Here is a 24,580-nt window from a genome sequence, read left to right on the forward strand (position 1 = left end):
CTCCTTGGGGTTTCTCTCTATTGGCTGGATTCCACGCTGCTCAATTTAAATCAATTTTTGCTCAAATAAACACTTAAAAATTTTCATATGCTTCAGTTGATCTCTTCACTGAAACATATACACCACCACCACCTCGAGGCTGGAGCTTTAAGTCTATGGTGCCTTGGTTCTTCTATTTCTGTCCCCAGCTCTTCATGGGAGTCACCTACTCCATGGCGACGGGTGGTACCATTTTCCCCCTTGTTGATGCTTCCAGTGCGGTTCCCCACCACTAGTTAATGTTCTCCCCACTTTTCCCACCTCATGTGCCCATTTCCTGCTCAGATCTTGAGTAATAGGACCTGTATGAAAATGCACTTCATCTGTATGAAATGCGTTCATTAGAACGAAACAAAGCTGAAGTCGTTCTGTTCACCAATGGGCATGGTTTGTTTCTTGATTACCCAGGGTACAGAAAGAACTCAAATTTCTGACCCCAAGGGATGAGACATAGAAGAGGCATGTTTTGATGAATGTGCAAGTGATTTGATGATGACTTTGTTGGGTGCCCACAGTAGTTAGCATGGAGCAGCTGAGGATAGTAAGAAGAGCAGCAGCTGGGAGAAGGGACTTCCCAAAAGTAAATGGCAAAGTAGAGAGAACCATCTATTTTGATTCCCACAAGATACCAAAGAGAAGAATTAATCCACACTCCAAAAAAAAAAAAAAAATTCCCCCACTCCACAGTTTTGCCTGGGGCTAACTTTATTGATCCCTTAATAGCCCTTAATTTTTTTTTAAGATAGATTGATTGATTGATTGACTGATTGATTGATTGAAGTGAGAGAGAGAATACAAGGGTGGGGGGTTGCAGAGGGAGAAGCAGACCCCCTGCTGAGCAGAGAGCCCTATGTAGGACTCCATCCCAGGACCCTGAGATCATGACCTGAGCCGAAAGCAAATGCTTAACCAACTGAAGCACCCAGGTGTGCCCCCTTTCTAATTTTTTAACTCAGTATCCAATGACTTCGATTAATAAAATTTGTTGCTTTTTTTAAATGATTTTTCTTCAACTAAGAGCTTAATGCTTTCTTTGTTTCTTTTATTATATGTATTTCATAAGTAAAGATCCAAACAAAATTCACATTCTCCCTAGTGAGAATTTCCCAGATTAATATGCCTACATACAAAAGTAAGCTAGGGTACAGGTATAGAGCAGCTATTACACTTACTACCTGAGAACACTAATGTTTTTCAACTTGCATCTCATGCCATCTAGTGTTCTAATTTGGTTTTACAACTTGACACTACCAACAATTATGATTGCAGCTCTAAAAAACACAACTTCAAATTTCCAGTTTCCTGTTTAATGATTCTTTTTTTTTTCTTTTTTTTTTTTCCTGTTTAATGATCCTAAGGGAATTTCTCACATTATACCATCATGCAGTAAAAGCCTTCCAAAGAATGGTACTATATGGATACCTGGGTTTTCTTTAGAGTCAAAGCTAATTAAAAATACATATTAAAATAAAACATTTTTCTTATGATTCTATCAACCTCTATTCTTCTCTTCATGTAAGAACAAGAGCCATTCAAGTAAACTGAAAGTAAACTTGTTTGAAATCAGCATTACAAATGTCTTTGACCTTTCTCTACCAGAGTTTTCTTCCTATCAAACTGTTATCAGCCCCCTTTCATGTAATAAATTACAAAAAAAAAAAAAAAAATCTGATTCTTTAATGGAGAGATAGAGAATAAAAGCCAAAGCCCACTTTTCTTTCTCCATGTATAGCAACAGTTTTTGAAACTCAACAAACAATTTTGTGCAATGTAATGTTCTAGCTTAATGAATCCATGGGGAAAAATTGACAAAATCTCTGCCTTTATGTTATTAGTTATATTCTTGAATACTCTAAGCATTACAGACTTGTATAGTTGGAAGACATCTTAGAGATTAGTTAATCCCATCTAGTTGTTTCATTTGTAATTCATTACTTACAAATAGGAAACACAAATTCAACTGGCAAAAACAGAAATGCACAAAAGCCTATCTTTGAGCATTTACAGTATCTTGAGTTTATAGCAAAGTTACACTTCTAACCATATCTGGTCCTTATTACATAAGAATAAACCCAGAGTTTGGACTCCAAGCCACAGATTTGCAATTCTCATCCCTGCCTTGTACTGGTCCCATCCATATTGGACCCCTGCCTGCCACCATCCTATGCTCTTCCCAATGAATCTATCCACTTTTCTAATCTGTCCTCAGCACTTACGTTTTATGCTGAAAACCAACCTGCTTGAGTAGGGCCAGGATGCCTCAATGATTCCGGCTAGTCCTCCTTTAGTTGTGGGGTCGGATTCTGCTTCATATGAGGCTTTAGAAGGCTTCCTGATGAGAAGAAAGAATTCCTGTAATTCCTGTTTGAATAATACTGACCTACTCAGCTATTGAATTCACTTACCAGATCCTGGTAGTGATACTCCACAAACCACACTGTGCCTTGAATTTTCCTCATCAGGACCAACCATTGCACTTAGAGCAATAACATCGACTCCATTTAATTTTCCAATGGCCCCCTCTCTTCCTCGGCGCCACCTGCGGAGGTGGCAGCCATCGATTGCTGGGCATCATGGCTGCCCTCAGACCTCCAGTGAAGCCCAAGATTGTTAAAAAGAGGACCAAGAAGTTCATCCGCAACCAGTCAGATCCATATGTCAAAATTAAGCACAACTGGTGGAAACCCAGAGGCATTGACAATAGGGTAGGCAGAAGATTCAAGGGCCAGATCTTGATGCCCAACACTGGTTACAGGAGCAACAAGAAAACAAAGCACATGCTGCCCAATGGCTTCCAGAAGTTCCTAGTCCACAACATCAAGGAGCTTGAGGTGCTGCTGATGTGCAACAAATCTTAATGTGTAGAGATTGCTCACAATGTATCTTCCAAAAACTGCAAAGCCATTATGGAAAGAGCAGCCCAGCTGGCCATCAGAGTCACCAATCCCAATGCCAGGCTGCATAGAGAAGAAAATGAATAGACAGCTTATGTGCATGTCATATTTGTGTTAATAAAACCATAAAACTACCAAAAAACATAAATAAAAAATAATTTTCCAATGGCTTTCCAGTGTAATTAGGGTTCATTTGTATTATGAGATTTGCAAGGTATCAGCGCATAGGTGGTAACAGAAGTTAGGACAGTGGACACCATAGTCCCAGGATACAATGTACAGAATAGGAAGAGAAAATGTTCGGTATCTCTTTGAGTGCCCATCGTTCTCCCATTTTCAGGCCACGTGTTTCAGAAAAAGATATAAACAAAATCCCAATTCCAGGAGTGGGTATGTGATCCAGGTCTGGTAATTCCAAGCCCTCCCTTCTCTTGGCCATAGTGATTGACTCAAGGATGATCACAGAACCCAAGCAAGCCAGTAGAGTATACCTCAGACATCTACAAAGTTATCAGAAAACAGACATTCTCTGTTCCCCAGGATTGTTAGCTATAATGATAATGTAAGCCTAGAATGGTCAGTGATCAACTTTGCCACCACATGGGGCCCACAGTATGGAGAAATACAGTGCAGACGATTCTACTGACAATATTAGAGCCTATGAATCAGGCCCACTGTTAGCATTCTTGTTATTGCTTAGATTGGTCTGAGTTGGGTTTTGGTTCCTAGTAACTGAGTATAGAACCTCAATTAGCACCCATATTGTTGCTGTTGCATATGAAAAACAAGTACCAATAAAATAAATAACATATGAATGGCCAAATAAGTATAAAGAAAAACAAGGAAGCTAAAGAAAGCTAACAAAAATGACATACGGTTATGAAATATAGGATGGATCAGAAAGGTCATATGGTATGAAGATGAAGAAAAATTACTGGATTTGATAATGAGAAAATAACAGCTTACTTCTGAGGTAAAAGAGCTGTGGAGATGAGGCAGTAGGAAGGAGGGCTAACAGAAAGATTAAGAAAGCATAAATTGGAGCACCTGGGTGGCACAGTCCTTAAGTATCTGTCTGCCTTTGGCTCAGGTCATGATCCCAGAGTCCTGGGATCAAGCCCCATGTCAGGCTCCCTGCTCAGTGGGGAGTATGCTTATCCCTCTCTTCCCTGTTCCTGCCCTCTCTCTCTCAAATAAATAAATAAAAATCTTTTTTAAAAAAAAATTAAATATAATTTGTGGTGCCTGGGTGGCTCAGTAAGTTAAATGTCTGACTCTTGATTTTGGCTCAGGTCACGATCCCAGGATCCAGCCCCAAGTCAGCCTCCACAGTCAGCGGGGAATCCACTTAAGATTCTCTTCCTCTCCCTGGGCCCCTCCCCCAATTAGTGCATTCTTTCTCTTTGTCTCTCTCTCTCTCTAAAACAAATGAATAAATCTTTTTTAAAAAATTAAATACAATTTGAAGTTTAAATAAAAAACACAGAGAACATGAGGGAATTTACATCTAAGAGGGCTTGTATTTTCAGTGGATAACTCAGAAAATATTCTACTAATCAAACAGCATGTTGGGTGTGAAGTAATTCACAAATACACAGGTTTGATGCATTGATCATGGATAGTGAAAGAGGCAACAAAAGAGAAAGTCATTAGAGACGATGAAAAGAACATAATTGCAGGTCCTTAAATTCAAAAGAAATATTCTAATGAATAAAAACCCATTAGAGCAAAATCTAATTTCTTGCATAAGAATGAAAGGGAGAGCAGATTGTGAAGACATAGAACAGCTGAGCATACAAACAGGGGCAGAACCAACATTCAAAAATAATTAGCACAAAATTCATCCATGTTCACTCAAAAAGTTGGCATAAAGAGCCTACTATATACTAAACACTGTTTTAGGCAGCCAGAGATTCCGTAGAAAACCAACTAGAGGGATGCCTGGGTGGCTCAGTGGTTGAGTGTCTGCCTTTGTCTCAGGGCGTGATCCTGGAGTCCTGGGATCTAGTCCCACATTGGGCTCCCCATAGGGAGCCTGCTTCTCCCTCTGCCTATGTTTCTGCTTCTCTCTATGTCTCTCATGAATAAATAAATAAAATCTAAGAAAAAGAAAGAAAGAAGAAAAGAAAGAAAGAAAGAAAGAAAGAAAGAAAGAAAGAAAGAAAGAAAGAAGAAAGAAAGAAAAAAGAAAGAAAAAAGAAAAAGAGAGAGAGAGAGAAAGAAAGAAAGAAAGAAAGAAAGAAAGAAAGAAAGAAAGAAAGAAAGAAAGAAAGAAAGAAAAGGTCGCCAGAGCCCAGGTCATGAAGAGCCTTGTAGGTGAGAAATACGGCTTTCACTCTCTATATCATATGGAAGGTACCAAACAGGGAAAGGCATAGTACCACCCATAAGTCAAAAAGATTGAGTTTCTATGTGTATGTGGAGGCAGGAGATAATATGGAAAATCTCTGTACCTTCCACTCAATTTTGCTATGAACCTAAAACTTTTTTTCTAAAATTTTATTTATTCATGAGATACAAAGAGAGAGAGGCAGAGACATAGGCAGAAGGAGAAGCAGGCTTCCTGTGAGGAGCCCAATGTGGGACTCTATCCCAAGACTCTGGGCTCATGACCTGAGCCGAAGGCATATGCTCAACCACTGAGCCACCCAGGTGCCCCTGGACCTAAAACTTTTGAAAAGCCTATTTTTTAAAAAGTACCTAAGATATAAAATAAAATAAAGTCAGAAAATTAACATCCTAAAAAACAAAAACAGGAATGGATTTTCCTGGTTACAGTGTGAAGCAAGGAGACCAATTAGGAGATTGCTACAGAAATTGAGGCAGAGATGGAGGTTTAATATATAGATGTGAATCCAGGCAGTAGGCAGGAATGGGATACATAAATTATCACCACATAGATGATATTTAAAACCATGAGACTGGGGGTGCCTGGGTGGTTCAGTTGATTAAGCATCTGCCTTTGGCCCAGGTCATGATCTCTGGGTCCTGGGATCAAGCCCTGCGTCTAAATAAAACTCTTTTTAAAATAAAATAAATAAAATAAAATAAAATAAAATAAAGTAAAATACAATAAACCATGAGACTGGATGAGACAGTGGAGAGAGAGAGAGAGAAGGTCCAAAGCCTGGGATAGGGTAGCCAACATCTCAGAAGAAACCCTCTAAGAAAAACACACTTGTAAGTAACAAGGATTAAACAAAGATGGGGAGGTGGGGAGGGAATGCAAAAGGAATTAGAATGACTCTTGAGTCCTTTGTTTTCAATTAGTAAGTCTCTAGAGACAACTAGCAGTTGACTTTATACATTATAGTAATCATATTATCACTGACAGAAAACCATCGGGGATTTGTCTATGACAGCAGTTATAAAAGTTCAAATGAATTATATGACAAGAACTGAGGTATAATTGACTTATGCCAACTACGCCATTAACAACAGTTCTTTGCAGTTGCTTCTCTGTATTTGTTTTAAAAGTCCTCTTTCACACCTCCAACTATTATTCACTAATAATAATAGTTGGAGGTGTATACTAATAGTATAGTATACTAATATATTAGCAATACTAATAGTACTGACGGGTACTCATTATATATCATTATCACTGATGTGGAAACTTAAATGAATCCACTGCCCTTAGAAATAATGGACTTTTGGGGGATCCCTGGGTGGCTCAGTGGTTTAGCGACTGCCTTCAGCCCAGGGCATGATCCTGGAGTCCCGGGATCGAGTCCCACATCAGGCTCCCTGCATGGAGCCTGCTTCTCCCTCTGCCTCTCTCTTTCTCTTTCTCTTCCTCTCTTCTCTCTCTCTCTCTCTCTCTCTCTCTCTCTCTCGCGCGCGCGCGCGCACTCTCTCTGTCTCTCATGAATAAATAAATAAAATCTTTTAAAAAAAGAAAGAAAGAATGGGCTTTTCAAAATCATTTCATGGTATAAATAGATAACTAATACCCTTCACACTTAGCACAATTCAAAACAGCTAAGAGGTGGAATCAACCCAAATGTCCATTGACAGATGAATGAATAAATAAAACATGGTATATACTTACAACTAAATATTATGCAGTCTTAAAAAAATAAGAAAATCTTGTCACATGCTTCAAAATGGAAAAACCTTGAGGGCATTATGCGAAGCCAAATAAGCCAGTCACAAAAGAACAAACATTGTATAATTCTACTCACATGAAGTATCTCAAGTAGTCAAAATTATATAAACAGGAAGTAGAAAGTTGGTTGCCAAAGGCTGGGAACAAGGAAGAGGAAAAATTAGTGCATGGTAGGTACACGGTTTCAGATTTGCAAAATGAAAACATTCCAGAGATCTTTTGCACAGTGATGTAAACGAATATACTTACTACTAAACTGCACACTTAAAAAGATGGCAAATCTAACATTATGTATTTTTGCAATAATAAAAAATAATAATAGTCCCCTTCAAACTGGCATCAGTTCTTACAATAAAGCAAGACTACAGATTTCCTTGCTTTCAATCTTGACAGGTAAATTTTTTTCATCCATCAAGCCCTCTATTAGTCTAATCAGGCTGCTGTAATAAAATACCACTCATCGGGTAGGCTAAAACAAACAAATTTATTTCCCACAGTTCTGGAGACTAGGCAGTTTGAGATCGAAGTTCCAGGGCATTTGGTTCCTGATGAGATCTCTCTGAATTGCAAAGAGCCACCTTCTCACTAAGTCCTCACATGGCAGAGAGACAGGGGAGAATGAGCTTTCCCATGTCTCCTCTAGTAAGGACACTAATCCTATTGGATCTAGGCCCCAACCCTATGACCTCATTTAACCCTAATAACTTCTTTACCCCAAATACAGTCAATAATTTGTTATCATCTCCCCTATGGACTTCTACCTCTCTTTGATGAAACTGGCTAGTCTTTCCTCTTAAAAAAAATAAAATAAAAAAAAAAAAAAAGATTTTACTTATTCACAAGAGACTCACAGAGAAAGACGCAGAGACATAGGCAGAGGGAGAAGCAGGCTCCCTGCGGGGAGCTGGATGCAGAACTCGATCCCAGGACCCCAGGATCACAACCTCAGCCGAAGGCAGAGGCTCAACCACTGAGCCACCCCAGCGTCCCTGGCTAATCTTTTCAATAAAACTTTTTAAAGAAGTTATAATGAATGGCTATTTCACAGTCATATTTTGCGTTTTCTCTGGTCTACCCACTGAACTTTGAATAAACAACAAATGGTGTATGAAAGAAAAAGGAACTCATGAAACTTGACCTGTGTAAAAGGACCTTGATAGAAAGGATCAGTCTTCTTTACCACTGTTACATTGCCATGCCTAGTGCTATCTATCCACACACACGTCCACACATGTATTTATTTATGATATCAATTAAGGAGTGAAAAAATGAAGAAGATACTGATAATTGATTCGGACTAGTAACTCACTAATTAGATGATTTACCTGTGACAGTTCAAAATTCAACTATGATATGGCATCACAATTATAGGACCATATTTTATGAAGGTTTTACCTGTTGACTTCATTTGCTTCTATATTATACTTTTACTTTGTTCTAAAATGTGCCCATGACATACCAAAGATGAACAACATGGTGGATTGGGGCTGAAAAACTTCAGATGATGAAAGATTATTTACAAATATGGCAGTTTCCCAATGGTTCAGAGTGTTGAAATGCCCCATGTTCCTAGGAAACTCTTAGCACCACAAGAATGAAAGCACTAATCTGTGACACAATTATTAACTCATTTAACCCTCACAACAACCCTTTGAGGTAGGTTCTATTACTTAGGTAATAGCTACTGATATTTATTATATTTGAAATTAAAACTGAGAATTTCATAAAGCTCTCATTTTAAAATGATAGCTTTAAGACATTCGTGTAAAAATTAATAAACTTAAAAAATATAAATACAAGGGCACCTAGGTGGCTCAGTTTGATGAACATCTGCTTTGGGATCAGGTCATGATCCTGGTCCTTGGATCCACCCATGTCAGGGCTCTCCGCTCAGCGGGGAGCCTGCTTCTCCCTCTCTTTCTGCTCCTCCCCCTGCTCGCTCTCTCTCTCTCTCTCTCTCAAATAAATAAAATCTTTTACAAAAATAACAAATAAGTAAATATAAACACAAGTTACATATATTATATGAAAATAACTGCATTTCCAAAAAAACAACAAAAAAACGTAGTAAGGCAAGTGCCATTGTTTCACATTTTTACAAATCTCTGTAGTGGATGACACAAAGTTTTACCACCACTGCTTTGTATCACTTCAAATGACCAGTGCAAATGTCAACATGGTGAAAAAGGTAAATAGCATTTTAGTGTTATCACGAAAACAGTTTTGACCTCATAGATCCCTAAAAAGATTGAGGGGAAGCCCAGGAGCCTATAGACCACACTTTGCGAACCACTGCTCTATTTTTCCTGTATGTTACAATTACATTTTCCTAAATGATTGTTTCCTCCTGGTTGATTGTTCTTCATCACCTACAGCACAGAACTCCAACTTCTAAGCCAGCCTCTATAGGATACATCATTCTGCGACATCAGTCTACCTTTTCAATGACACCTCCCCAAATCCCTCTATAGTCACCAAACCCTACTCTAGAAGCAGGTCTGATCTATACCCTGGATTCCCATTTTCCTCTCATGTTAATATTGCACTACTATTTCCTTATGGGAAACATCCCACCCCTTCCTCACTGGCCATAAAATCATAGCCAGCTGAAGAGCACCTTCCTCAGTAATGGCGCCCCCCTGACTATTCCCATCCACAGTAATTTGTTCCTCCTATACACTCAGCATTTATTTTCCACATCATTCTTTCAGCACTTTCTGCACTGTTTTTGTTGAAGATATCCTTTGGGGTTCTTTTTCACAAATTAGTCACAATTTTATAAGCCAATGCCTTGGCTCCTCAGTTCCCTCAGGGGTGAGACTGTGTGTAACAAACCTTTGTACCTACCACAATGGGAAGTACATAGGTCCCAAAATAGATTTTGGGTGAAAAGTTGTGGTTGCCCCAGTTAGCCTACTGAGAGCCAACTCCTGACAGTCCTCAAGAAATAATTTGCTATCTAATAATCATCAATGAATATCTTTTACAGAATGTCAAAATAGAAAAAAAATGGAACATAAATTTCAGCTACAATGATGTAGACTCCTCTAATATGGTCCCTGGGACTACACTCTATGAGACAAACATTTCTTAAAAACTGTAAGCTTGACAAAGAACACGCACTTGTTAGTACAATACCCAATGGCCACTGCTCTTGATGACAATTCCTATTGTCCCAGCACAGTGGGGGAAAATAAAAAGACTAATTAGTGCTGATTGTGGTTTGTGTGCTCTTGACTACAGATCTTCTTGCTAACTGGATGTCTAAAAAGTGCTGCTGCTGGGTATATGCTGACAGCTTCCACTCTGTCTGAAGGTTTATTATAGAAGAAACAAAGAAAAGGATGCTCCAAGCTACTAAGTGCTGAAAATGTTTAGTCTCTTGCTCTCTAGGCAACAAGATTACACAGTATATTAAGCAAATTCTATTGAGAAGCCTTGAATGCTTTGAGGTTCTCATCATGGCTATTACAGTGAACACTGGAAGTGTGTTTTTGAGTCATCAAAAAATGATTTTATAAGCCTAGACTATTAGGTGAGCAATTAAGACAGAGATAAATATTCTCCTGGCTGATTTTAGTTTCTCATAAATTAGCATTAGAAAATCACCATGTCAAAGGTTTGTAACCTCCATGTGAGGTCTACCCTGAAGTATCAAGTGAGTGAGCAAGATTAAGTATACAGAAGGCTTGAATGGGTATTGGAGGTAATAGGAGGAAAAGTATTGAGACAAACCTGAAGATGAAACCTTTACATCTGTCTGAATGTAAATTGATTTTTCTGATAAAGTATATACTCACACCCATATCCTCTTTTGTATAGCTACTATGAAACAGACAGAGATTGAGATGTCAGCAAATCTTTACCTAGGCTTTCAGTCTTATGTGTAAAAAGCTTCTTACACAGAATTGAGTCTGGCCCATTTCTTTATATAATGATCAATTCCTAAGGATGGATTGTCCAATTAAATAAAGATATCCCATTTAAATATATTCATTTATCTGTTAAAGACATACTTTTAAAAGGTTAATATTTTATAAATCTTAAGGAAATTATATTAATCTGCAAATAAGCCTAAAAGAGCCTCAGAGATTATTTACTCCAAATCATGTGATTTCATAAAGGGAAAACCAGAAGTTCAAAGAGGCTATGATTTTCCAAAGCCCTACAGGTAATTATAAATAGAGGTAGGACTAAAACCCAGGCTCATGGTTCTTGGTCCAGGACTCTCCAGCACACTGTCTCTTTCATATCACACCTGCATAATCACATATGCCTGGGGTGATGGTTATTACAAATGTCAGTATTTATTAACCACATTCTCAGTATTTCGTAAATGAATACAAATTTCAAAAATCTGACAACTGCAAAATGAGGAAATATCTTTCCTCTTTAACATAGTGCTACCTAAATTAGACTAAATTGGAAGAAATATTTGTCTGAATTAATAAAAGTCTGAATTAAAGTATTTTGTTTATAACATATGTCATCCCACACAGCATTTGGGGCTGTTTATGGAAGTATAACTGCTAAATACGAATAAAAATTTATCATCAGAACCACAAAGAAAAAAAGGTTGGAAGAAACAATTACAGACTCTAGAGATCTGGAGGAGGAGGGTGTGAAAGAGTTAGAGTATTTATCATGATGAATTTCTGACTATTGTTCAACTATCAATTTGATGAAAAGCTGCCTGACTAGCAAAATGGAAAGAGAAACATGGTCAGTTACAATTTGACATTAAGCACTTGGATAAAATACCATAATTCTCCAGGGAAAGTAAACATTTCCTACATCTCATGCTAAAATTAATTTCTCACATGGATCATATATCTCATCTACACCAATGAACAGCTAAGGCTATCTGTAAGTTTGTAATTTTCATAGCAATTAGTATAATTAGATTGAGTTTGTAATATTAGCAAATACCACATATATAAATCTAAAAACGAGTGTTTCTCAATATATTGTTGAGGTACCAGCATCATCAGAACCATGTGTTTGTCAAAAATGCATATTTCTAAGTGTATACCTAAATCTAAAGAATCTGAATTTCTATGGGGTGTCTGGGTGGCTCAGTCAGTTAAGCAGCTGCCTTCAGCTCGGGTCATGATCTTAGGGTCCTGATATCAAGCTATCAAGCCTCATGTCACGTCCTCTGCTCAGGGTAGAGTCTGCTCCTGCCTCTCCCTCTGTGATCTCTCTAGCTCTTACTCTCTCTCAAATAAATAAATGAAATCTTAAAAAAAAAAAAAAAAATCCCAAGTGGGATTAAGAATCTACATTTAACAAGTTCCAAAGTTGTTTCAAATGTACTCTAAAGTTTAAGAATCACTGACCTAAAACATTAAAGCTTTGATGAGCAACTCTCATTCTATAGGGATTCATGGAAAATTCCCACATGACACATGGCTACTATCTAATTCCAAATGCAACTTTCATGTCATTAAAAATACAGGAATCTGAAATCAACCATTGGTCAGAATTTCCCAATTGGAAAAAACAGATTACCACTATAGTTCAACAATAACTCTATCAACAGGGTTTGGGGGAATCTCTGGGTGGCTCAGCGGTTTAGCACCTGCCTTCAGCCCAGGGCGTGATCCTGGAGTCCCAGGATCGAGTCCCACATGGGGCTCCCTGCATGGAGCCTGCTTCTCCCTCTGCCTTTGTCTCTGCCTTTCTCTGTGTGTGTGTGTGTGTGTGTGTGTGTGTGTCTCATAAATAAATAAATAAAGTCTTAAAAAACAAAAACAGGGGTTTGGGAAAGTGTGTCAAGTAGATCATTCTAGGCTATAGAATGTAACCTTATAAAAGCAGCAATTTTGCTCAGTTGACTGCTACCCCCCCCCCCCACCCCATGCCTAGAACAGGGCTGTGGGCTCATGGGAGACACTCAGTAAATATTTGTTCATTCATTCTTTGCCAAGGACCCAGTCAATAAGTATTCAAGGTTATTGAACATATATTTTAGCAATCAATTCCCTTTTAGAAAATGTTCATTTTCCTTTTAGGAAATTCTAGCACTGTCATATGAAGGCAAAATAGAATCCCTTAAAGTGACAATTTTTTCTAGTTGAGAACAGAGTAGAGAAATGAACGTTAAAGCAATGACTAATAATGATTTGTAATTAGCATTTTAAGGTCATATGCATAACAAGTAGATTTTTCTAATTTTATCATTATAATGTTTACATTAAAATTGATTCTAAAACAATGTGTTGCCTTAAATAAATACCTCACTATGGTCTTGTTTTCGTCTAACTTTTTATAGCTACTACAAAGGTCAAATTACAAGAGATCTTAGGGGTGAATGGTGACACAAATATAGCGCATATAAATTACTGAGGATTTTTTCTCATAGTTTCTCCTTTATGTCACAACAAAATAATGCTAAATTAGATGCCTAAGGTTTGTTATAAAACCCCCTTACAAAATAATGATAACTGCTGATATTAATGTTTCTATCATTTAGTTGAAAAGTATTTTGTTTTCCTGTGGAGATAAAATTAAAACCCCTCAGTTAAAGCAAGAAATTAAAGCAATAAATAAACCATGATACCATTTTATGGCATAAAAATTTCAAGCAAATTCTAAAAGATACTGTTGCCATGTACTAAGGGCAACATGTCTTCTTCCACATCTAAACATCACAACTAAAATACTCTGCCGGTCACATAAGGAAATAAAAATAGAATCATTCACAGGAGTATACACTGCTGTTAAGTGTAATCCTGAATGATTATAATGTTTATAATCTGATCGCTGGACTTAACTCCAATTTACATCTTAAAACACACTGGTTATGGCCACAGCAATACAAGCAGTTCCATCAGGCTAACAGACATATAAATATGGGATCAATCAAGGACAAAACAATTATCACTGAAATCACAAATAGAAAGAAAATGTCAGCTGCTCATGAAACCAAGTGAGGTAGAGTAACAAGTAATGACCAACAAAAATGGGTAACATCCCAAAAAGGTCCATCTCAATAACTGTAGACTTTATCAATCTGATATTAGCCCTGATGTATGATAATAAACAATTAACACAATTTTCTAAGATTTAGGACTATTTTGAAAATAGTTGTTACAAGATGTACTAACTGCTGTTAGTGCCGATGAATCTTGGCCAACACGCTGAGTTCTGGGATTTAGTAAAATAAATATGAAAAGCATTGCTCTAGTTCCCTTGCATAGCTATAACAAGTGAAAAATAATCTCTAAAGTAGGTTCAGAATTGAGTATTTATCACCTTTAAGAAAACAGTCAAAACTTTTACAGACTTGTATTTTCATCCAGAGGTTTGTTTTCCAACAACAGATTATTGAAATGTGTTAAGGTTTTAAGAATTAAAATAGGGGTGCCTGGGTGGCTCAGTGGTTGAACATCTGCCTTTGGCTCAGGTCATGATCCCAGGATCCTGGGATCAAGCCCCACATCAGGCTTCCTGCATGGAGCCTGCTTCTCCCTCTGCCTATGTCTCTGCCTCTCTCTGTGTGTCTCTCATGAATAAATAAATAAAATCTTAAAAAAAAAAAAAGGCAAAAACCCAACTTAAATGTCACCTCCTGAATAAATCCTGAAAGCTTTTAACAGTGAACTACAGTGACCTACACATTTTGTTCAAACACATACAAGAACATTAACTACTTTTATTGTGACTTATTTCCTATAGGTCATGTCACTAGACTCTTGAGTTCTCCGAAGATGGAGATCTCTCTGATTCATTCTGCTATCTTTCATGCCAATCACAGGTGGTGGGACAAGACAGATTGTCAATACATATTTGATGAATAAAATGTCCCTCATTAGTAGGTGAGAGGTAGAAAAGCCTTGTAACCACCGAGTTGTTTAATGCAAATATGTTTCCAAATTACGTCTGGGTAGACAATGAGTGAATAGTTAAAAACTATATTTTCATTAGTTTTTGAGACATACTTTCTACAACCTTGTTTTCTCAACCTATTTGCTCTACCATTGATTTAAGACCAGTCTAGAAGAATTCTACTCCTAAACTATGACATATTGCCAATTTCTATCATCCAAATTCATGAAGTATGGGTATTTCTAAAGGGAAAAAAGATACTAAAAATCGGAATGCCAAAAAAAAAAAAAAAAAAACATAAGTAGCTATTTTCCTTTAATAATCAGAATAATCCGATTTAACAACCTATTCAATACATTTTATCCTGTCACTATGGAAATATACTTGAATAATCTTGCTCAAGCAAAAACTCCAATGTCATGAAAATAAATTTTTACAAAGAGTTTAAAAAGCAGATGTTTTTAAAATTCCAAACATTAGTGTATATCTTTTACAAAGTTTTAACAAAACATACCAAAAAGCAAAAACAAAAAAAAAACAAACCCATACCAAGTAAAACTTCCATTAAAAGGAAGGAACAAAAAAAAAAAAAAAAAGGAAGGAACAAATAGTTATCACTGCCCTCTTGTCCTCATTCATCTCTCCTAGCCTTAGGAAAAGATGCATTCTCATGGAAATTACACACGTTTTCAAAAACTACAAAGCAATGACACAGTAACAAGATAAAAAAAGTTTCTCTTCTCTACTGAAATCAAAAGGCAGTTGATTTCCTATACTTCCATGATGTTTTTCTACCTAAGATCATTGCTCTGATAATTTCAACAATAACAACAGTATTAATAATGTTTCAAGAGGTGATATTCTTTCTGGAGATTGTTTTTATTATAGGGTTTCCCCACACCAAGAGCAGCAAATGATCTCTCCACCATCCCTGAAACAATCACAGTTTAGGAACCAGCCAACGAGTACCAGAGAGGGCTCACACGGAATTGGTAGGCTTCATTTGGCCCTCATAGTTACTTTTGTGACAGTAGATGTTCAAACAGGAAGAAAGAACAACCACCAAACCCATGAAGTCCACAGGAAAAGAGAAAATACTCAGTGATTCCTGAGTGTGTGTGTGTCTAAAAGCAGTAGCCACCAGGCCTGGTAGAGGCCTGGCAGAGGGGTTTCTTTGAGGGCAGAGTGAAAGGTCAACGTGATTGGCATAAACTAGCAAAATTCAACCGAGGGGAGAATGGGAATAAGGAACCCACCCACCCCCTGGAATTAATTAGAGTAGATATAGTATCCTGTCTCCAGTTGAAGAACTGGTTGTGGTCAACCCACCTGCTGATTCTTCTCCCCTTCCCCTTTGGAAGGCTGTGAAAGCAGCCAATCAGGAGCAGTTACAAGAGACACCCACTTCCACTGCCAATCAATTGTTTGTCAGCGTGAGAACCGCCCCCTCGCTCCTGACTTTTCACTCAGGGTTAATAACTGATGATTATTTGGTCGCTGGTGAGTCCTGTAATTGCTACCTCCTCCTTCTCTTTCGTATTTGCATTTCAACTGCCTTCCCCCAACACTGAAATGGCTCATGGCTTCGTTTGCCTGACGTTGTGTAGATACAGGTACTTCTTCATAGTCAGTCACTACTTACCATCTGTGTCTTCCTTCAAGGAAGGAAGGGTGCCTGGGTAATGTCCTCCTCTTCTGACAGATGCTCTAAAAATAATCGGGCGATTTTTTCTTTATAAGCATGAGTGCTTATAATACCTACATGTAAAATATATACAAAGGTGTGTGTGTGTGTGTGTGTGTGCGTGTGTCTGCCTGCAATCTGATCATATGTGCCTTTTCTTTCAAGCTGTTTGGTTGGGGATCATTCAGCTTGAAATGGTTTTACAAACAGCATAGTCTCATTTTGACTAAAGACGATAATGTTAGTTCCATCTGTAAAGGAAGCTCTTAAACTGCAGCATATTTATATATTGAGCCTTGATAGCTGGGAAAGTCAAAGTGTGGGCTTCACCAACAAATGTGATTTGCCAAGTACTTTCACAATATTTGAGACACTAAATCAGGCACTTCCTTCAGCCAGAAAAATGGCAGTCTTTTCCCTTATCGGGTTTATATTCTAACAGATATCACCATCTGCTATTTATTCTTTATTTTGAACATGGTATCACAGAGACACAACAAGTTTTAATGAATTTGTAAGATTTTAGAGTTAACTTATTCCATCCAGGGAGCTAGGAAATTTTTAGAGAAAAAGAGATATCTAAAAATTCACTTGTATTGGAAGACATTCTCTTGCTTACACTGGTGAATAAGAGCACAGACTCTGAAAGATCGTCTGAGTCCAAATCTTACCTAGCTCTACCACTTGATAGTTGTGGTAGCATCCTACGTAACTCTTGATTTCCTCATCCACAAAGTGAAATAATAGCTGTCACTACTTCTCAGGGTCATGGTTAAGAGTTAAATGAGTGAATACATACAAAGACCCAGATTTATAATAAATACCCTGTGAACATTAATCATTATCCATGTGCTGGGAAACCAACCAAAAGGTATATCTTCTTTTTTATTAATAGCATCTAAATCTTAAGTTCAAGTCTACATTTCTACCATTTCTATATATTTATATACATGTTTAATTATAGTTGCAAGCCTAATGTAAGTATGCGTACAGCAACATTTCCTTAGTACCTATCATGTGTATCTTTACCTACTCCAACACAGCTTCCTATCCAATATCCAATCCCCACTTTTTCTTACCAGCCTAATCCTTTTTATTTTGGCAACAGCAATATGCCCAGCTGAAAGAAAGAGGACATATTTCCTAGACTCCTATTCAGAGGAGGGGTTCATGTGACACCATTCTGGCCAATGAGATATAGTGGAAGTTTTTGGTCAAGACTGAGAAATAGGGATCCCTGGGTGGCGCAGCGGTTTGGCGCCTGCCTTTGGCCCAGGGCGCGATCCTGGAGACCCAGGATCGAATCCCACGTCAGGCTCCCGGTGCATGGAGCCTGCTTCTCCCTCTGCCTGTGTCTCTGCTTCTCTCTCTCTCTCTCTCTCTGTGACTATCATAAATAAAAAAAAAAAAAAGACTGAGAAATATCCTTAAAGGGAGACAAATCACTCTCATGTAAAGTTTGCTTGTATTCATCTCCTTTTTCCCATCTGGAGAGCAGATGCAGTAGCTGGAGCTTCAGCACCCATGAGGTGACCATAGTAAAAGGCACACTCCAAAGCTGACTTAAAAAATGGAGAGAAAGAGCCTTGGTCATGATTTCATAGATATGGCACACAGCTCTGAACTACCTCTCTTTCAAGCAACTTCTCATTAGGTAGTAAAAGATAAACTTTTATCCTATTTATATTGAAATCAATGCTTGAACAATACCAGGGGGTTAGGGGCACCAACCCTATTCCTATTGTTGTTCATGGATCAATGGTACTCTTATTTGGCTTTTCTATACATTCAGCCAAACTTGTATCCCTGATGTATATCCACTGATATAAGTGGGTATAATTGTCCCCATTCACAGATAAAGTTAGGGGACATCATGGGATGGCACATCCTGGAGATGACAAAACTATATTTAGAAACTAGGCAGCCTGAGTCTTAATTACACACTGTATGTCTCTCAAAAGAATACCAATATGATTAGATATGGGAACCAAAATTTGACTTTTTCTCCTATCTGTACAAGCCCTTTTCTTGATTCAACATTCATTCCTTTGCACCATTAACAACCACTTAATCCACTAAGTGCCAAGCACAATGTGTCAGGCACTGGACATACCACTAGGAAAAAGCAGACAAGACCACTCTCCTCATAGAGCCTACATCTGTGGGGGTATAAAGATAAGAACACACACAACTACTGTACTGTAAGCCCCGGCACATGGGTGATACAAGGCTCTGCAAGAGAACAAAGGAGGCCACCTAACCGGGCCAATTTTCTCTCCCTCCATGAAACTATTCTGTTGCTGATGTGCAGGAATAATTCTGTAATGGCCAACAACTATTCTTGAATAGTCTCAGAGATGATTTTCCACCCAAGGGGAGGAGGGCAGGCTGAACTACTTTCCCCTTGCACCATCTTGACTTGACACTGGGTTCCCAAGGCTTTTTCCAGACTAACTAGGCATTCATTCTTTCTCTTACTTATAATTGTTCTTATTCTCAACATGCAGAGGTAAGAAATGTCTCCCTATTCTCCCACACATGCATTAAATGGACTATTACTCTGTTACAGGCTAGTCCTACCCATGTCTGTCCACAAGCTCTGCTCTTGCCAGCACTCAGAAGGACATCCTTTCCATCTGTTTTGTCACAGAGCGCTCACCACTGTGCTTGCCTTTGTTCACTCTTATCACTCCTGGACAGCATGGCAATTAAAATGGGACAATGAGGGCACCTGGGTAGGGCTCAGTGGTTGACCATTTGCTTTTGGCTCAGGGCGTGATCCCGGGGTCCTGGGGTCGAGTTCCACATTGGGAGCCTGCTTCTCCCTCTGCCTGTGTCTCTGCCTCTTTCTGTGTCTCTCATGAATAAATAAATATAATATTTTCATAAAATAAAATAAATAAAAATAAAATGGGACAATGAGGACCTTCCTTTTAAATCTCCAGTGTCACATCCAAGTAAAATAATTCCTTTCTCCGAATCATAAAGCCTGAGCTTTTCTTCTGACTCCATCTCCAGCTTCGTCTATGGTTCACATACTTAATTTGTAAAGACCTCCTCCACTTGTTAATCATCACATTGAGAAAACAAGTAAAATGATACATTAGTCTCTTTTGTTCTCACCCTCCATGTCCTTCTTTCTCAAGAGAGCAATCTATTTCACGAGATTCTAAAAACAAAGGCAGGGATGCCTGGATGGCTCAGCGGTTGAGCAGCTGCCTTCGGCTCAGAGCCTGATCCTGGAGTCCTGGGATCAAGTCCCACATCGGGCTCCCTGCATGGAGCCTGCTTCTCCCTCTGCCTATGTCTCTGCCTCTCTCTCTGTGTGTGTCTTTCATGAATAAATAAATAAAATCTTTAAAAAATAAAAGAAAAATAAAAGCAAAGGCAGAATGACGTTGTTAAAACCTCTACTTGTGTTTTGATCTTTTTTATCAGTTAATTATCCACTCACCATTTGCCCTGTGAGTATGAAGCGTGAAAACCTGGAACACCATAGGAACATCAAGCCCTACCTATTTCATTTCTACCAATGATAAGAGGTACTGTGGAGTCTCTTGACAAACCTAAAAGCAAGGTCAGTGTCCAGACAATAGAGACCACACAGATAACAACAATGAAAAAAAACAAATATGTATTTATTTCACTTGTCCTTGGTGGATTAAAAGCATGGCACAGTCTATATTTGTTGCCTGAATAATGGCCCCTTTTGCCTTTCAGCTTTTTGCATCAATGGACTTCTATGGCTACCTCACCTCTTAACACATTACCTCTGGTCATTCCATTTGTCACTATAATTATGTGACTCAAAGGGTAATAATCTGGTGAAACAAGGACTGTGAGTTCTCATCCTGACTAAGCCAAGAACTTCTCTTTTGATCTTGTAGGAGTTACCCAAGCTCCCCATTCTCATCATGAGAATGGCAGTAAAAATAACCTACCTCACAGGTTTGTGTAAAAACAGGTAGATTTTTCAAATTATTATAAAACACTTCATAAACAAAGGACTTTGAGGCAGCATTATCATTCTCAGACTCCTGATGCATTTCCAATTACAGAATGAGTCAGTTACTAATTAATTATTACCAGAGCACTGGTCCCCTTCCCATCAAGTACAGCCACAGGGCAGAAGAGTGTCAAGATAAACTATGCATTGGAACATTGCTCTCACAACTTTGGATATCAAAAGATGCCATCAGATCTTTCCATTGTTACAAAAAGCACAGGAGCTCTTTGCATCTCCATACAAAACTGAACATAGGGAAGCTTGAGAGAGGGGAGTCAAAGATGAACACATTGGTTTCCATCATTTATCCCTGCCACATTGGAGAAGAATCAGCAATGAGCATGAAATCGAGGCTGCCAGCTTCCAGTCTACTCATCTGCGCTGAGTATCTGACAGAAGCAAGGTTTAGTGTGTTGGACAGAAAATGCAGATTCCAATTGCAAAGTTGTGCTCAACAGAACCCTGGTTGGCTAACCCTTTTGAATCTCATTTTCCCTTTTCAGCATTCCTGGTTCATCCATGACTCTGATTAGATTTTTGGACACTATAGTTCTTGTTTGGCTCCTGGTGCTGGGCCTTTAACTTGGTCCCAGAACTTCAGGAGACATTTCCACTTATTTATGGTGAATATTTACATTTATTCAAGGCAAAAGAAAATGGAGGCCATTAACCCTGCTGGAACACTCCATTTTTTTCTGTGGTTTCTGCCTCAATGTTTCCTGTTTCTTCTGTCCCTGACCACTTCTGTGAACTCCGTCTGCTTCTCTCTTGGTTCATCATCTCTTCAGATTCTCCAGTAAGAGTTTAGGGTAGGATGAACAGATTAGGAGCAATGGAGGACAAATGCCAAGCTCATATGCCCTTGCTTCCATACTTGTCCACCCTCTGCCTTCATACTTTCCCCATGAAGCCACAGGTAAAGATATATTAGTGCTCTGCTTCACAGTATTCCTGTAAGGCTTAAGAACATGTTATATTTAAAGCATTTAGAGCAATGCCTGACATTTATTAGGTACTTAGTAAATATTAGCTATTCATAGTAGCTGAAATATGGAAAGTTGCCTAACAATTGTTATTAGTGGGACAATAGTCATTTCTCTTCTTGTGGCTACCATAGGGCCCAAGTCTCTAAGAAGTTGCATTATTGATATTTTTATTACATTTCAAGAAAGTTTTTTTTTTTACAATTGTATGCGATACATCCCATTTCTACTAAACAAACTCAAAAAAGTATAAAAGGCACATACACAAATTATTTCAGAGTAAATATATTCCCTTGATACATTTTTCAAATCTTTGATTTGGAAAATACAGATGAAAAATGAGGAAGCTTTTTAAGGGAAAAGTTCTCATATCTGAACTATATATAGCAGACTATGGAAAGTAGAAAGTATGGGGATAAGGGTGTTACTTGAAGTAGATCTCCTTGGGAAAGTATTATTTTAGAAAAAAAAAAAAAAAAAAAAAAAAAAACCAAAGAAACCAGCTGAACATCTGAGAGAAAACAACTCTAGAGAAATAACAATTGAAAAAAGCCACTTAAAGAGAAAGATGCCTGGTATGTTGGGAGGACATCCAGAAGGCCAGCCAGCATGGCTTTTTTCGTGGAATAGAATGGGAAGGTAGAAGAGTGGGTGGGTCATGGTGGTCATAGAGGCCTGAGTGCTAAGGGCCTCAGAGACTATTGTAAGGACTCTGGGCCCTAGATATATTTGAAAGCAGAACCAAAAGATCTCTTAATGAATTGGGTATAAGCTACTAAGGCAAAATGAAGTCAAAGATAATTTCAAGAATTTTGGCCTGAGTAACTAACCCTGAGGACAGAATTGCCATCAACCTAAATGGGAAGGCTATGGGTAAAGGACAGGGGATTAGTAGTAATTCAGGCTTTAACATGATGATTTTTAGATGTCCAATAGACATCCAAATGAAGATGTATTGTAGAATGTTGTATATATGAATCTGGAGTTCAGAAGAAAAGTCTGGACTTAGGAACCATGGGCATGATATTAGATGACAGCATTGGGTGAGTATAGAAAAAAAAAAAAAAAAAAGAGGGAAGCCCTGGTGGCTCAGTGGTTTAGTGCCGCCTTCAGCCCAGGGCCTGATCCTGGAGACCCGGAATCGAGTCCCACATCAGGCTCACTGCATAGAGCCTGCTTCTCTCTCTGCCTGTGTCTCTGCCCCTCTCTCTCTCTCAGGAATAAATAAAATACATTAAAAAAAAAGAAAGAAAAGAAAGAAAGAAAGAAAGAAAGAAAGAAAGGAAGGAAGGAAGGAAGGAAGGAAGGAAGGAAGGAAGGAAGGAAGGAAGAAAAAGAAAGAAAGAAAGAAAGAAAGAAAGAAGAAAGAAAGAAAGAAAGAAAGAAAGAAAGAAAGAAAGAAAGAAAAAAAAAGAAGATAAAGGAATGAAACCACAGTTAATATCATCCTTAATGGGGAAAAACTGAAAGCTTTTTCTACCCAGTCAGGAAGAAGACAGGAATGTCCACTCTCACCATTACTATTTAATATAATATTAGAAGTCTTAGCCTCAGCAATCAGACAACAAAAAGAATAAAAGGCATCCAAATTGGCAAAGAAGAAGTCAAACTTTCACTATTTTCAGATGACATGATACTTTATGTAGAAAACCAAAAAGACTGCACCAAAAAAAATTGCTAGTACTAATACATGAATTCAGCAACATTGCAGGATATAAAATCAACATACAGAAATCTGTTGCATTTCTATACACCAATAATGAAGTAGCAGAAAAAGAAATAAAGGAATCAATCTCATTTACAATGGCACCAAAAATAATAAGGTACTCAAGAATAAGTCTCCCAAAATGGTGAAAGGTCTATACTCTGGAAACTATAGAAAACTGATGAAAGAAATTAAAGAGGACACAAAGAAATGGAAAAAAATCCCATGCTCATGGATTGGAAGAACAAACATTGTTAAAATATTTATACTACCCAAAGCAATTTATACATTTAATGCAATTCTTATCAAAATACTACAAGAATTTTTCGCAGAGCTAGAACAAACAATCCTAAAATATGTATGGAACCACAAAAGACCTCAAATAGCTTAAAGAAATCCTGAAAAAGAAAAGCAAAGCTGGAGGCATCATGATTCTGGACTTCAAGCTCTATTACAAAGTTGTAGTGATCAAGACAGAATGGAACTGACACAAAAATAGACACATAGATCAATAGAACAAAATAGAAAACCCAGAAATGGACCCACAACTGTATAGTCAACTAATCGTCAACAAAGCAGGAAAGAATATCCATGGAAAAAGACAGTCTCTTCAACAAATGGTGTTGGGAAAACTGGAGAGCAACATGTGGAAGAATGAAACTGGACTATTTTCTTGCACCATACACAAAAATGAATTCAAAATGGATGAAAGATCTAAATGTGAGACAGGAAACCATGAAAATACTAGGGAAGAACACGGGCAGCTACCTCTCTGACCTCAGCCAGAGTGAATTCTTCCTAGACATGTTGCCAGGGACTAGGGAAACAAAAGTAAAAATGAACTATTGGGACTTCATCAAGATAAAAGACTTCTGCATAGCAAAGGAAATAATCAACAAAACTAAAAGACAGCCTATGGAAGGGGAAAAGATATTTGCAAATGACATAGCTGATGAACGGTTAGTATTCAAAATCTATAATGGACTTGACAAATTCAATACCCAAAAAAAATCAAAAAATCCAGTCAAAGAAATGGGCAGAAGACATGAATAGGCATTTTCCCAAAGAAGACATCCAGATGGCCAACAGACACATGAAAAGATTCTCAACATCACTTACCATCAGGTAAATACAAATAAAAACCACAATGAAATACCACCTCACACCTGTCAGAATAGCTAAAATTAACAACACAAGAAACAACAGAAGTTGACAAAGATGTGGAGAAAGGGAAACCTTTTGCACTATTGGTGGTAATGCAAACTGGTGCAGCCACTCTGGAAAATAGTGTGGAGGTTCCTCCAGTAGTTAAAAATAGAACTACCCTATGA

General features: G+C 38.0%; 1 long non-coding RNA gene and 1 pseudogene across 1 annotated transcript in view; one reads left to right on the forward strand and one right to left on the reverse strand.

The window, feature by feature from the left end:
* Positions 1-24,580, reverse strand: part of LOC119867149 — a 39,867-nt gene that overhangs the window by 12,257 nt on the left and 3,030 nt on the right. Inside the window, exons 2-3 of the long non-coding RNA XR_005382550.1 lie at positions 16,514-16,578; positions 2,276-2,371 (exon numbers count right to left, since the gene is read on the reverse strand). This is a non-coding gene — a long non-coding RNA (uncharacterized LOC119867149). The remainder of the gene's footprint in view (positions 1-2,275; positions 2,372-16,513; positions 16,579-24,580) is intronic.
* LOC100855457 lies at positions 2,613-3,020 on the forward strand (annotated as a pseudogene).

The sequence above is a fragment of the Canis lupus genome, chromosome 32 (assembly GCF_011100685.1).
Source record: "Canis lupus familiaris isolate Mischka breed German Shepherd chromosome 32, alternate assembly UU_Cfam_GSD_1.0, whole genome shotgun sequence".
NCBI classification, from domain to species: Eukaryota; Metazoa; Chordata; class Mammalia; order Carnivora; family Canidae; genus Canis; species Canis lupus.